This window comes from Heloderma suspectum, chromosome 11 (genome assembly GCF_057233095.1).
Source record: "Heloderma suspectum isolate Gila_16-S chromosome 11, 16-S_ref, whole genome shotgun sequence".
Taxonomy (NCBI): domain Eukaryota; kingdom Metazoa; phylum Chordata; class Lepidosauria; order Squamata; family Helodermatidae; genus Heloderma; species Heloderma suspectum.
Window position 1 is genome coordinate 2137743 of NC_139468.1, and position 15706 is coordinate 2153448.

Genomic DNA, 15706 nt, shown 5'->3' on the forward strand with positions numbered 1-15706 from the left:
GGGCCTCCGCGGGCGGGCGAGGCGGCCGCCACGCTCGCTTTCCTCGGGCGGGTCGCGGCCAGCCCAGAAGCGGGGGGGCACTCTGCTCCGGACGCTCCGTCCCCGGGAAGGGGCTGCCTGGACGCCCGGAAGCCGCCCGAACGTGCGCGGAGCGCCTGGGCCAGAGGGCGGGGCGGTCTTCGCCGCTGGCCCGGCCCGCCCCTGCCCCTCCCCCGGCGGCCTGGCGGGGGCGGGCAAGGCGGGGAGGCCGTGCTCGCTGCTGCCTGCCTCGGAGGAGGACGCCGCCGCCGCCTGCCCGAACGGGCGCGTGACGGAGCCGCGCAAGATTGCAGGTGCGGCTCTCTACACATGCTCCAGGGCACGGCGCTCCGGGGGGAGTCAGAGCGGCTCTCGCTGCGCGCCTGCCTGCCTGCCTCCCGGGGCGGGACTGGGCGGCTCGGGCCCGGACGGGCTGCCGGGCGGAGGGGCCCCATCCAGGGAGGGGCGGCGGGGAGTGGCGGGGAGGGCGAGGGGCCCTGGACTCCCCGCCCCAGGCGCCCCCCGCCTCCCTGCCCGCGCCCTTCGCAGCTCCCCCCGCTCGTGATCAGGCTTGGCGCCCGCCCCTGCGGGGAGGGCCAGAGCGAGGAGCAGCAGCCCGGGCGGAGGGCGCCGCGGAGCCGAAGGGGGCCCCCGCGCGCCGCCCCACCGGGCCTGCGGGGCCCGGATGCCGTCCCCATGCGCGCAGGGAACCCCGCGCGCCCCGCGCCGTCATCCGCACCCAGGGCTCGCCGGCCGGGCTCTTGGCGGCGCTGCCGCTCGCCGCGTCCCGGCGCCTGTGTCGCGTGGGAGAGGCGCGGGGCGCCCGCGCAGCCCCCGCGGCTTCCAGGCAGCCTCGCGCCCCGCGTGCGCGCCCGTCTCTTCGGGGGCGTCTGTGCGGCGGGCCGTCCCGCGCGCCGACGCTTCCCCGGTGCCCCCTCGTCATTCTTGGCTTCGAAAAGCCCCGCGGGCCTGCTCCCCACGAATGGGCGCCAACGCCGTGGCGGCGCGCGGGCTGCCCGGGCGCTCCGCGGCGTCCACTGCGCCGGGGGCGGCGGCGGGCCCGGCCTTCGGACGGGTTGCCCGCTGCTGCCCTCCGGGCGGAGCGGGCGGCCACGCAGCTGCTCGAGGACGGGCCGCGCGCGCTGGCAGCGGCGGGAGGGCCGGCGCGGCTCAAGCAGCTCTGCGTGCGCGGGGCGCAGAGCGAGGGGAGCCGGAGCCACGGCCCCGCGGCAGCGGAGCCAGAGGGGGGGGGCAGAGCGCGCGGAGCCAAACGCCTTCGGGGCGGCGCGGCGGGCTTCCTCGCCTCTGGCTCCGGCTCCCGCGCGCCGGAGGCGTCTGTCCGCCACCTTCCCTTGCGAACGGCGCGGCCCCAGTGGGCTCCGGAGCCTTCAGAGGCCCCTTCCGGGCCTTCAGAGCAGCGCGTCGAGGGGGCGCTGGGGCGCGTTCGCTCCGTCCGCGCGGTCCGCCTGAGCCGCGCCTCGTGCGCGCTGCCGCCTTTCCGGCGCTGCATCGGCGCTCGCTATCCGGCGTCTCCGCCAGGAGCCCTAAGGACGGGGGTCGCGCGGCGCGTCCTGCGGAACTGCCTGCCTCGTGAGATCCGCCTGGCCTTCCTGGCAGCTCCAGCGAAACGCCTCTGCGGGTGTTTGAGGTTACTGTGCCTGGCCCCCATTTCAGGGTTGAACTTAATCGCTGCTGCTCCTTGTGTGTTTCTGATCTTTGTTGTGGTTTGCAGTCTCGGGGCATTTCTCAAGAAATGGAAAGGTGCGTTATCGGTTCTTAAAACAAAAAAATAAACAGATCACCTTCTGCGAAACACTCCCCATCCAAGGCGGGACACAGTTTTCGAATCCTGGACTAGAGGAATCTGATGAAACATGTTGGCGGAATTGATCTTCGGGGACTGAGTGGCAGTTTGGTTTTTTTTAAATAAAATAAAGAGATCTTTTGCTAAGTACCCTTTTTTAGCGAGTATGTAGCTGAGGAGCCCCTTCATGGATCACTGCCTTGTTGCGGCAAAGGGGCTTGCGTAACTCAGTGAAGCCATAAGCTATGCCGTGCAGGGCCACCCAAGACGGACAGGTCATGGCGGAGAGTTTTGACAAAATGTGGTCCACTGGAGAAGGAAATGGCAACCCACTCCAGTATTCTTGCCAAGAAAACCCCATGGAACGTATCACAAGGCTACAAGAGATGACGCCGGAAGATGAGCCCCTCAGGTCAGAAGGTGTCCAATACACTACTGGGGAAGAGCAGAGGGAATTTCCAAGTAGCGCCAGAAAGAGTGAAGCGGCTGGGCCAAAGCCGAAAGGACACTCAGCTGTGCATGTGTCTGGTGGTGAAAAGAAAATCCGATGCTGTAAAGAACAATATTGTTTAGGAACCTGGAATGTCAGATCAATGAATCGAGGTAAGCTGGAGGTGGTCAAACATGAGATGGCAAGATTGAACATCGACATCTTGGGAATCAGCGAACTAAAATGGACAGGCATGGGCGAATTTAATTCAGGTGACCATCATATCTACTATTGTGGGCAAGAATCCCTTAGAAGAAATGGAGTAGCACTCATAGTCAACAAAAGGGTGGGAAAAGCAGTACTGGGGTACAATCTTAAAAATGATAGAATGATCTCAGTACGAATCCAAGGCAAACCATTCAACATCACAGTAATTCAAGTCTATGCCCCAACCACTGAGGCCGAAGAAGCTGAGGTTGATCGGTTCTATGAAGACCTACAACACCTTCTCGAACTAACACCAAAAAAAGATGTCCTCTTCATCATAGGGGATTGGAATGCTAAAGTAGGAAGTCAAGAAATCACCGGGATAACAGGCAGGCATGGCCTAGGTGTACAAAATGAAGCAGGACAAAAGCTAATAGAGTTTTGCCAAGAGAACATGCTGATCATAGCAAACACTCTTTTCCAACAGCACAAGAGGCAACTCTACACATGGACGTCACCAGATGGTCAATATCGAAATCAGATTGATTATGTCCTTTGCAGCCAAAGATGGAGAAGCTCCATACAGTCAGTATAAACAAGACCTGGAGCTGACTGTGGCTCAGATCATGAGCTGCTTCTTGCAAAATTTCGGCTTAAATTGAAGAACGTCGGGAAAACCACTAAACCGTTCAGGTATGACCTAAATCATATCCCTGATGAATATACAGTGGAGGTGAGGAATAGATTTCAGGGATTAGACCTGATAGAGTGCCTGAGGAACTATGGACGGAGGTCCGTAACATTGTTCAGGAGGCAGCAACGAAATCCATCCCAAAGAAAAAGAAATGCAAGAAAGCAAAGTGGCTGTCTGAGGAGGCTTTACAAGTAGCTCACGAAAGAAGGGAAGCGAAAAGCAAGGGAGAAAGGGGAAGATATACCCAACTGAATGCAGAGTTCCAGAGAATAGCAAGGAGAGACAAGAAGGCCTTCTTAAATGAACAATGCAAAGAAATCGAGGAAAACAACAGAATGGGAAAGACTAGAGATCTCTTCAAGAAAATTGGAGATCTCAAGGGAACGTTTTGTGCGAAGATGGGCATGATAAAGGACAAAGAAGGCAGGGACCTAACAGAAGCAGATGAGATTAAGAAGAGGTGGCAAGAATACACAGAAGAACTATACAGGACAGATCTGAATGTCCCTGATAGCCATGATAGTGCGGTCACTGAACTTGAGCCGGACATCCTAGAGAGTGAAGTCAAGTGGGCCTTAGGAAGCATTAGTAACAACAAAGCTAGCGGAGATGACAGTATTCCAGCCGAGCTATTTAAAATCCTAAAAGATGATGCTGTTAAAGTGCTGCATTCAATATGCCAACAAATCTGGAACACTCAACAGTGGCCACAAGACTGGAAAAGGTCAGTTTACATTCCAATTCCAAAGAAGGGCAACGCCAAAGAGTGTTCGAACTACCGCACCATTGCGCTCATTTCACATGCCAGCAAGGTGATGCTCAAAATCCTACAAGCTAGGCTTCAGCAGTATCCGAACCGAGAACTACCGGAAGTACAAGCTGGGTTTAGAAGAGGCAGAGGAACTAGAGATCAAATCGCCAACATTCGCTGCATCATGGAGAAAGCAAGAGAATTCCAGAAAAACGTCTATTTCTGCTTCATTGACTACGCTAAAGCCTTTGATTGTGTGGATCACAACAAACTGTGGCAAATTCTTAAAGTGATGGGAGTACCAGACCACCTTACCTGTCTCCTGAGAAACCTGTACGAGGGTCAAGAAGCAACAGTAAGAACCAGACATGGAACAACCGATTGGTTCCAAATTGGGAAAGGAGTACGACAAGGCTGCATATTGTCACCCTGCTTATTTAACTTATATGCAGAGTAAAGGTAATGTCCCCAACCAGTCGTGTCCGACTCTAGGGTGCGGTGCTCATCCCCGTTTCTAAGCCGAAGAGCCAGCGCTGTCCGAAGACGCTTCCGTGGTCATGTGGCCGGCATGACTGAACACCAAGGTGCACGGAACGCTGTTACCTTTCCCGCCGAAGCGGTACCTATTTATCTACTTGCAATTCCTTGCTTTCGAACTTCTAGGTTGGCAGGAGCTGGGACTGAAGACGGGAGCTCACTCCGTCACGCAGCACTCGGGTCTCGAACTGCTGTCCTGCCGACCTTCCGGTCTGCAGTTCAGCGTCTTAACCACTAAGCCACCGCGGCCCCTATATGCAGAGTACATCATGAGAAATGCCGGGTTGGATGAATCAGAGGTCGGAATTAAGATTGCTGGGAGAATTATCAACAACCTCCGATATGCAGACGATACCACCCTAATGGCAGAAAGCGAAGAGGATCTCAAGAGCCTCTTGTTGAGGGTGAAAGAGGAGAGTGCAAAAGCTGGTTTGAAACTCAACATTACAAAAACGAAGATCATGGCATCTGGCCCCATCTCTTCCTGGCATATAGAAGGGGAAGAAATGGAAGCAGTGACAGATTTTACTTTCTTGGGCTCCAAGATCACCGCAGACGGTGACTGTAGCCATGACATTAAAAGACGCTTGCTCCTTGGGAGGAAAGCTATGGCCAACCTAGACAGCATAGTAAGAAGCAGAGACATCACCTTGCCGACAAAGGTCCGTCTAATCAAAGCTATGGTTTTCCCAGTAGTAATGTATGGCTGTGAGAGCTGGACTATAAGGAAGGCTGAGCGCCGAAGAATTGATGCTTTCGAACTGTGGTGCTGGAGAAGACTCTTACGAGTCCCCTGGACTGCAAGGAGGTCAAATCAGTCCATCCTAAAGGAAATCAACCCTGAGTGCTCATTGGAAGGACAGATAATGAAGCTGAAGCTCCAGTATTTTGGCCACCTAATGCGAAGAGAAAACTCCCTGGAAAAGACCCTGATGCTGGGAAAGACTGAAGGCAAAAGGAGAAGGGGACGGCAGAGGATGAGATGGCTAGATAGCATCACGGATGCAATGAATATGAACTTGAGCACGCTCCGGGAAAGAGCGCAGGACAGGAAGGCCTGGCGTGCTATGGTCCATGGGGTCACGAAGAGTCGGACACGACTGAACGACTGAACAACAACAACAACAACGCTGAGGAGCAGTTTTCTTTTTAGCCAATGCTGCTTTTTGCGGGGCTCTTTCTGCTTTGAGCTACGTCGTGGTGTCTGCTGCTAATGCACACTGTGGAAGAAACCTCCTGGAAGGGCAGAAGGGCTGCGGCGTTCGTTCAGTTGCCCCTGGAGGTCCCCGCCTTGGTCCTGTCCCCTTTCCTTCACAAAGCCAAAGTACCTTGTTATTGTTGTATTTGTTATTGCGATTGTATTTTAACTCCTAGGGAGAGGCAGTTGTGGGATTTTCTGCCTCAGGTGTCAAAATATCTTGGCTGGCCTTGGGTACTACTCTCCTTTACTGGGTGGGGCACCATTTGCTGTTTCAGCTCAGGCAGAGAGATGTCTTGGGCTGCCCCCGCTCTGCTGGAGCACAGCCTGTCGGTCTTGGGCCTCTGATCCTGCAGAGAGCACCTTTCCCCCACCCCGGGAGGAGGGAAAATGATTACTGGGGCCCTGCTCCAAATGTCCTTCCCATGAGAGGTTGGCTTGGCCTCTGTGAAGATGCGCAGATCTCCCCCTGCAGAACACCCACCTGGTGCTCTCTGTTGGGGCTTCGATTGTGCAGGCCCATGCCTGTCTGCTCAGAAGTCGGTCCCACTCTGTTCAGCTGGGCAGCCAATGTGTCTGTGATGGCAGCCTTGGAAAGGCAGCAAAAGGGCCTTTTTCTTCCCAAGATTGGTGGGATGGCTGAAGAGGTTGTTGATTTTAGACTCTGGCTACTGATTTTAAGATTAGGAACAGAAGACCCTGAAGCTGGGTCAGCTGTGGCCTCTCAAGTCCAGCATCTTTCCCTCCGCCACCTTCCACCCCAGTTTTTATTGCTGCTTTTTATTATTATGGCTGTTGGAATTTGATTTCATTGTATTGCATTATGCAGTTTAAGTAATTGGTTGCTCACATTTTACAGCGCCTAGGAATCTCTTGCCGTGAAGGGCAGTATAGAAATGTTTTAAATACATAAATTACATAAATGAAGAGTTGCCAACCAGATGCCTTTGGGAAGCCCACCTGAAGCTGGACATGGGGGGCAAGAGCCCTCTTCTCCTTGCTCGTCTTCCACAGCAACTGTGATTCTGAGACGGCCTCTGATCCTGGGCGTAGTATACAGATTATGTTTTCATCGTTGGTTTGTTGAGGTTATAATGGCTCGTTCTTTTTATGGTAATAATCAGTCATAATTTTACTCGGTGACATCTCTTCAACCAAACGGAGGGATATAAATTGGACCAATTTAATAACATGCCCAGAAAACAATAATGCAGGTTGTTTTCTTGGGCACTTGGTATTTTGGTCCGTCTTCCTCTTAAGGTTGCCTGCATTGAGGCCTGCCTTTCTCTTTTAATTTAAAGAATGCAGTTATTTTTTAAATGGTTGCTGCTCTCATGCTGATCTTCAGTTTATGTTTAGTGGCTTGTGTCACAGGGCACTCTCTCAGATAAGGATGTTGTGAGCAGTGTAGGTTGCTTGATGTCTCCACTTGGTGTCCGCACCCCTGGGAGGTACCCCCTTTCCCCATTTTGTCTTGCAAAGCAACATCACCTTGGCTTGATCCGCAGGAGTCCCTTTGGTGGTTAGAGGGTTGCGCCTGTTTTGCCTTTGGCCCTGGCCGTGGGACTGTTTGGGGTCTGCTCTCTAAAGAGCACACTTGGAAGGAAGAAAACACCATTGTCCTGACCAGATCTTGACACCATCACTGATGTCTCTTAGTCTGAACATTGTGCACGGGGATGATATGTGTCCTATGCAGGAGCAGGGAGCATGTGTTCTGGCCTCGGCAGTGTTTCCTGGCTGTTTCTTCTTCAGCAGGCAGGGCGCTTTGAGGCGACCAGCGCTGTTCTGCAATCCCCACAGCAGTCACTGGTCCTGTTTGGGATGACTGGGTGCCCGGGGGCTGTAGAGCAGCTATCCCCAACCTGGTGTATTGGACTACAACTCCCTTCAGCCCCAGCCAGGATGGGAGTTGGAGTCCGGCACATCGGGACTGCACTAGGTAGGGGCAGCTGCTGCAGAGAGGCAGAGTCTGGGATGATCCGTGCCGTGAATGCTTCACCTCCCCACCCCCACCCCGATGAGAGAACAACCTGAGTGGGAAAATTTGATCTAGAGTCACTTGTGGAAAGGTAGAGATCAGCCACGTCGTTTCTTTCTTCTGGAGTTTTGAACAAACATACTCCAGATATTCCTGTTAGGTAAACAGCATTTAAAAGAAGCCTCGTGCAGTCGGGGGGAGAGAGAGCTGCAGCTAAACAGCCGGATGCTTGCAGAGGCCTGCCATTGCCAGCAAAGGGAACGCGGGCCAGACTTGAACTGGCCTGTCGCGACTGCCATGCTGTGGGAGCGGGGAGCAGAGGCCCAGGCGCTGAAGCGCCACCTCCGGCTCTGGAGCCAGCCCTCCCCCCCTTTGGCTGAGGTGCTTCTGTTCAGGACAAACATCTCCCTGGCATTTTTCTTGTGGCTTTGAGCAGCCCAAATTCCAGACTCAGGAGAATGAGGCTGCAGTGGGCTGGGCTGCCCCGGTGCTCCTTGCTGGAGGGCTTGGCAGGCGGCCTGTGGCCTTTCCTCCAAGCGTAGCATGGGAAGATCTGCCCTGCAACCTGCTAAGGGAGGCTGGGCTAAGAGACTTTGCTAGTGCTGCTAACTTGGGCTTTTCACTACCAGTGGCAGAAAGTTCCCCACCTAATGGCATCTCCAAGGTTTCTAGAAGCCAGGGCCATACCTGGTGGCAGAAACGTGTCACTTGTTGTCACTGTTCCCTGTTGTGTCCCTGTTTTGATGCTTCTCTGCATGGTTAGAATTGGCCACCGCACTGTGGTACCCAGGGGAGACCCAGGTTCAAATCCCTGCTCAGCCACAAAGCTTGCTGGGCAGCCTTGGGCCAGTTGCTGTCTCTCAGCCTAATCCACCTGTCATCGGGATAAAAATGGGGGGGGGGAGAACCTGATACACCCCCTTGAGCTCCTTGGAGGAAATGTGGGATTTAAAGAGAATAAATAAATAAGGGCCCCGCTCAAATGTCACCTCTTCCAGGCAGTCACTAAATGGCTGCCAGAATCTGTCTGTATTATCCCTTCTCCCGCTCCGTGGGACTAATTCTGGGTGGGGAGGGCCAAGCAACCCCTCCCCTGTGTTGCTCCCACAGTCAGATGAACAACTCCCTAGGGCTGCTTTGAAGTAAATTTAAAAGCCTGGGATATTTGTGCATTATCACTGGGCCTACCATAAAGGGTAGTTGCAAAGATTTCTTGCGATCATTGATGTGACCTGCTTTGAACACTCAAGGGCAAGCAGCAGATACGCCATACTTTCGTTATGCTGCCCAGGAAGCTCAGGTGCAGCCGTTGGGCCCGGTGCGGGTGCTTCTGCTGTTGTGGGTGGATCCAGTGCCATTACAGCGAGGCCTGACCCTGGCTGAGCGGGCAATGGGCGGATGCGTCGTGGCTCGAGAGGTCGCATCAGCAGGCGTGCAGTGAAGCCTGGGGTGCCTTTGTGGCTCGGGCTGTGCACCCTCCGCTGCTGTAGAGAGCGCTGCCTCTGAGCTTGCGCATGCGTGTGTTGGTGCACTTTGCTAGCCCAACTTAGCGTAATGTGAACACTAAACATTGGCAAAGAGCTGAACCGAGCCTGTCCACGTTCTTCCAAGCCCTGGCATTGGCTGAAAAGGTGGAGGCAGCCCCAGCTTGGTTCTCCCCTCCACCCGCCCCCCCCCCGGCTTCTAAATTCCTTTTTCTGGCCTGAATGCGTTGCTGGAGGCCTGACCCCCTCCCTGCCCCCCTCCCTGGGGAGGCCTGTCAAGAGCTGCAAAGCCTCTGGGGTCTCTGGCTGGGTGGAAGCCCCCCTCCCCCCAGGGGTGAAAAAAGCAAGGAGCGCAAAGTTTGTTTTGAATGGATGGGGCCCCCTGGCATGCCCTACCCTGTGCGCCGAGAGATGGGGAAGGTGAGCAGGTCTGCAGAAATGGTACGCACAGGGGAAAGGAGAGGAAAACTCTGGCTCACCCCACGTCACAAAATAAAACCTGGTGGTTGCATCAGGGAGGACTCCTTCCTATCCTTGCTCTGTCCTGGTGGCCCGCGGCCACACCCGAGCGCGACTTTTCGCCGTGCGCTGCTGTTGGCGGCTTCCCCGCATGCTCCTCTGCGGCAGTGACGGCACCGCACAGACGTTTCCATCTCCAGCTTTTCTCCGGGCAGCCAGTGGTGCCTGTGCTCCCTCCCCTCGGTTGACTTCGAGACCAATTCCCGGTTTCCCAGCTGGCCGCCCGCCACCCTGCCTGCTCAGCCGCTGAGGAGATGGGAGTCTTGTAGGGCCCTGGAGCAAAACCAGATTCAGCACCAGGTCTAGAGGAGAACGGAGACCCAGAAGGTCTCCAGTGGTGACGTCTTCCTTCCACCAGGGCAAAATCCCTAAGAAGGTCACTGGTGTCAGTGAGCATTTGTTTCTCTGCTGGAGCTAGTCGCAGCTGGTGAGGGGGGTGATGTGGGGCAGGAGCCCAGCATGCTGGGAAAGGGGTCGAGCCCCCTTCCTGCACCCCCGGCCCCATCTTGCTCGGGGAGCTCCTGCGGCTGCCATTTTAAGAGGAACAGCCTGTGTACACGTTTGCCACCATGTGTGGAGCTTGGCCCGGAGGATGCCTGGGGAAGCCTCTTGGCCCTTCCTGTTGCCCCGTCTCTGGATGGGTCTGACTATCCCAGCCCTCCCATCACCTCCAGCCAGCAGGGTGATTGCCCACGCTGGCTGGGGATGATGGGAGCTGCAGCCCAAGGCACCTAGCGCATGCCAGGTTGGAAAGGCCGGTCTCTGCCCATGGAGAGTGTGGCCAACGTGGATTCAGACTGCTAGAAAATGCCTCCGTTCCCTGCCATCTCTCTTCTGACCCCCGTTTTTTCCTCCTCATTAATTGTACTGACAAGAAAACACGGTCCTCACCTGCCAATGTTATCACCCACGTGGGCCAGGGACTGATGTCCTTCTGAGGGTGGCTGTGCGGTTCAGACACTGCTCTGAGCAGATGCAGGCAGGATCCAACCCCTGCTGATTGGCTGAAATGGCCGTCTCTGCAGAAGGGCACCGCAGCCTCGGAAGGCAGCATTGTTGGGGTGGCTTCTGCCCAGCAGAGGAAGAGGAGCTGGGCGGTGGGGCGGATTCCAGGGACCTCCGTTTCTTTGTGCATCTGACATAGGGGGTCTGGTTTGCCTGCTACTATGGTGGGACAAGGCCTCCCCTCTGCCATTCTCCATCACCTGTTTAATTCTGGCCCGTATGGCCTCTCAATGAAACACTCCCCCACACACACTGACTGCAGGTTGCTCAGCCTGAGTGTCGCCAGCCGTGAAGGTGAATTGTTTGCAGAGCGGTTCCAGTGGGACGCAGTGACACGCTTGCTCCGAGAACCCCCTTCCCTCCCTTCCTTGCTTCTTTCTCCATTCTGGCCCATTTGCTGAACCGCTGCACAAGCTGTTTACCCGACAGCTGCTGTGAGGGATCAGGGCACACAGGCCTCCCTATTGTGAGGCAGAGAGAGGTGGCCGCCTCAGGCAGCTGATTTTGAGTGTTGTGAAAAGGCAGAAAATGGTTATCTGTTTTGTTTGTTACTGCTGTGTTTTGGTGACCAGGGAGGGGGAGAGGTGGTTCTGGGGTTTACTACCTCAGGCACCAAAACAGCTTGGTTGACTTGGACACTCTGCCTCTTAACTTGGCAGTGTGTGCGTGCCCTTTGCTTCTCCACCTCTGGCAGGAAAATGTCTCGGGGCGGCCCTGGGGAAACAGGCCCTGCGGGAGCCAGCGTTCCAGTGCCTTGGTCCAACTGCTGCGTGCTCTTCTGCTGGTTCCAGGGCATCGTCCGCCCCCTCCCTTTATTGCTGCTGGGAAACGGACCCACGCGCGTGCACACCCGGCCGGGAGCTCCTGCAGAGAGTCCCTGTGACAACTCGGCTCACCTGGGCTGGCTGGGGATTTGGGCTCGCGGAGCGACGTTCACAGGGCAGCTTTTGTGGGGGCTGAAACGCACAGGGCTGTGGGAACAGGCCCCCAAATGACCCAGAGGTGACAATGAGCTCAATGGCCACATTTTTGGGATGAAGTGTGTCGAAGGTTTTGAGTGCTCAGAAGCTGTCTGAGGGATATTGGTTTCCGAGGGGTCATCCGGACATTCCGTCTGTGGCCAGCTTCATGTGGCTCAGCTGGCAGAGCGCCTGCATTACATGCGAAGGCCCCCAGCTCAGTCCCCGCGACGTCTCCAGGCAGGGCTGGGGAAACTCCAGCCTGGAACCCCCGTCAGTGTCGACAGTACTGGGCTAGATGGACCGAGGCAGGTCTGACTCAGGATGAGGCGGCTTCCTAGGTCCCAAGGTAGGAAAAGATCCTGACGTTTTGATTTTCATGTAGAAGAAACCTCTGCCCCACCCCAGCAGACCAGAGCAGTGGTGCTAGAGGAGGAGGAGTTCAATCCATTCCTGCACCATTTTCCAGATCCAAACCAACCCCCTTGCTCTTCCGTGCCTTGCGAATATGTCCTCCCCCCCCACACACCCCATCCAGGTTGGCTAACAGCAGCTTTAGGTGTGTGTTTAGATCAGCATAAAGGCAAACAGACCCTCCCCCCCAGTACCGCTGATCTGATCCACTTCACCCCTCCCGTTCCCTGTAGCCCCATGGAAAGCTGATCGCTGATCTCCGGCGCAGTGTGATGCCTGGCCCCGAGGCAATGTGTGGACTGTTCTAGCACACAGTGAGCTGTTTGCTTCGGCTGGGGCTTTGAGAGCAGCCACGGTCTCCTCCCTCCTCCTTGTTTCGTGTCTCCTGAGCCACGGCTGGGGCAGGAGCATGGTGGGGCAGGCGAGCACCAGTCACTGACCGGCGGCGCGTAGGCAGCTGAACTGCGGACCCACCAGGTCAGACCAAGGCGGCCTTGTTTGCGGTGGGCAGCGTCCCGTGGAAGGTCCAAAGTCTCTTCTGGCAAATCTATGAGAGAGGAATAGGTGTGTGTGAGAGAGAGAAGGTGGAGGTCGGCTTCATTCAAGGGCGTGTTTGTGTGTTACAAGCATGCAGAATTTCCCAGTTGTGTGTCTGTCTCTCTCCTTGGTTTTTTAAACCTGCAGTAGCTCACATGTGGCTAGAGGCTGCCCCCAGGGCTTTGCCCACACTTTGGAGCATTCCATAGCAATCCTGCTGTGCTTGGGAGCCCCAGGGCCTTTAGTTCAGCCACTCTCTCAAAAGCAGCTGGTGGGATTCCTGAGAGCAGGGTTGCGCGGACTTCCTGGAAGGCCAGTTTTGCTTTAATTTGCTCTTTTCCACCTTGCTCGAGTGGAAAAAATCAATGTGCCTTGGTTAAAATTTGGTTTACAAGTCAGTGTTATGAAAATAGAAGCTAATATGCCTTGGATACGAATCTTTACAAGCTGCACACATAAGTTGGCAGGCTCCATCCAGTTGTACGCTGAGGTAGCAGCTAAGAGACTGAGCTGTGAATGGGGAGGTACCCAGTTCGAATGTCGCTGCTTCCATAAACTCACTAGGTGGGCTGAGGCACGCTGCTCCCTCTCAGCCCTGGTCTCAGCCCCCTCCAGCTGCAATATGGGGTAGCATTGACCGACCTTACATGGCTGTTGTAAGGGTCACACCAGAATCATGCAAATGAAATGCTTTGAATGCTCAAACGCCTTTGACGATGATGATGATTGATTGGCTACAGAAAAACCTCAGAAATGGCCCATTTCCCCCTGACAAGATAGATCAGAACATGCAGAGAGGAATAAAAGAAGGATCTTTAGAGTAATTTGGGGTTAAAATGGCATACCATGCAAGACATGATGATAAGAGCAACAGATGAATGTTTAGATTATGGAAGGAAAGAGCCAAGGACGGCATGGGCAGTGGAGGAAAGAGCTGATGGTACAGGGCGGGCGGGCAGGCAGGCAGGCAAGCCCTCTCATACGGGGAAATCAAGAAGTACAACGAAGAGGTGCGAACAAGGGACTTGGTTGGCCGATGCTGAAAAGAATGTAGCAGGACGTTTGGAAAAAATACTAGAAGCTTTACTCGGGAAGACAGCTTCAGGTGACGGGAGGAAAGGATGGTAGAAGAAGACAGTGTGTACTTAGGCTGGGATCAGACAGTATTAGAATAAAACACACCAGCAAGAATACTAGAATATCCCAGCTGAACTTCTGAAACAAGCAGGCAATGACTTCAAAGCACATCTATTAGAATGGCTCCACAGTATAAGAGTGGCAACTTGCCACCTGATTTTAGAGATAGTGCCGCCCCCCGCCCCCCCCCGGCAAATACAGTCAAGGGCTATCAATTGATTAAACTGTGCTTCAAACAAACTAACAGTGGTAATTAAAAGAAGGACTGCAATCAAGCTGAATGAGCAATTACGTGAGGATCCATTTGGTTTAAGGAATTAGAGAGAGAAAACCAACCCTAGTTGAAATCTAAATATGGGAAGAAGACTAGAAATTGGGAAATGCTAAATTGTTGTTGTTGTTGTTCAGTCGTGTCCGACTCTTCGTGACCCCATGGACCATAGCACGCCAGGCCTTCCTGTCCTGCGCTCTCTCCCGGAGCGTGCTCAAGTTCATATTCATTGCATCCGTGATGCTATCTAGCCATCTCATCCTCTGCCGTCCCCTTCTCCTTTTGCCTTCAGTCTTTCCCAGCATCAGGGTCTTTTCCAGGGAGTTTTCTCTTCGCATTAGGTGGCCAAAATATTGGAGCTTCAGCTTCATTATCTGTCCTTCCAATGAGCACTCAGGGTTGATTTCCTTTAGGATGGACTGATTTGACCTCCTTGCAGTCCAGGGGACTCGTAAGAGTCTTCTCCAGCACCACAGTTCGAAAGCATCAATTCTTCGGCGCTCAGCCTTCCTTATAGTCCAGCTCTCACAGCCATACATTACTACTGGGAAAACCATAGCTTTGATTAGACGGACCTTTGTCGGCAAGGTGATGTCTCTGCTTCTTACTATGCTGTCTAGGTTGGCCATAGCTTTCCTCCCAAGGAGCAAGCGTCTTTTAATTTCATGGCTACAGTCACCGTCTGCGGTGATCTTGGAGCCCAAGAAAGTAAAATCTGTCACTGCTTCCATTTCTTCCCCTTCTATATGCCAGGAAGTGATGGGGCCAGATGCCATGATCTTAGTTTTTGTAATGTTGAGTTTCAAACCAGCTTTTGCACTCTCCTCTTTCACCCTCAACAAGAGGCTCTTTAGATCCTCTTCGCTTTCTGCCATTAGGGTGGTATCGTCTGCATATCAGAGGTTGTTGATAATTCTCCCGGCAATCTTAATTCCGACCTCTGATTCATCCAACCCGGCATTTCTCATGATGTACTCTGCATATAAGTTAAATAAGCAGGGTGACAATATGCAGCCTTGTCGTACTCCTTTCCCAATTTGGAACCAATCGGTTGTTCCATGTCTGGTTCTTACTGTTGCTTCTTGACCCTCGTACAGGTTTCTCAGGAGACAGGTAAGGTGGTCTGGTACTCCCATCACTTTAAGAATTTGCCACAGTTTGTTGTGATCCACACAATCAAAGGCTTTAGCGTAGTCAATGAAGCAGAAATAGACGTTTTTCTGGAATTCTCTTGCTTTCTCCATGATGCAGCGAATGTTGGCGATTTGATCTCTAGTTCCTCTGCCTCTTCTAAACCCAGCTTGTACTTCCGGTAGTTCTCGGTTCGGATACTGCTGAAGCCTAGCTTGTAGGATTTTGAGCATCACCTTGCTGGCATGTGAAATGAGCGCAATTGTGCGGTAGTTTGAACACTCTTTGGCGTTGCCCTTCTTTGGAATTGGAATGTAAACTGATCTTTTCCGGTCTTGTGGCCACTGTTGAGTGTTCCAGATTTGTTGGCATATTGAATGCAGCACTTTAACAGCATCATCTTTTAGGATTTTAAATAGCTCGGCTGGAATACTGTCATCTCCGCTAGCTTTGTTGTTACTAATGCTTCCTAAGGCCCACTTGACTTCACTCTCTAGGATGTCCGGCTCAAGTTCAGTGACCGCACTATCATGGCTATCAGGGACATTCAGATCTTTCCTGTATAGTTCTTCTGTGTATTCTTGCCACCTCTTCTTAATCTCATCTGCTTCTGTTAGGTCCCTGCCTTC

General features: G+C 54.0%; 1 protein-coding gene across 2 annotated transcripts in view; it reads left to right on the forward strand.

The window, feature by feature from the left end:
• The first annotated feature begins 214 nt into the window (after positions 1-214).
• The window catches only part of CGNL1 (cingulin like 1), an 88857-nt gene continuing 73365 nt past the window's right edge, over positions 215-15706 (forward strand). The window contains exon 1 of one of the 2 annotated variants that reach the window (XM_084816579.1): positions 215-332. The gene's annotated coding sequence lies outside the window, so the exon portion shown is untranslated. The remainder of the gene's footprint in view (positions 333-15706) is intronic. The other variant, XM_084816580.1, reaches the window with a different exon arrangement.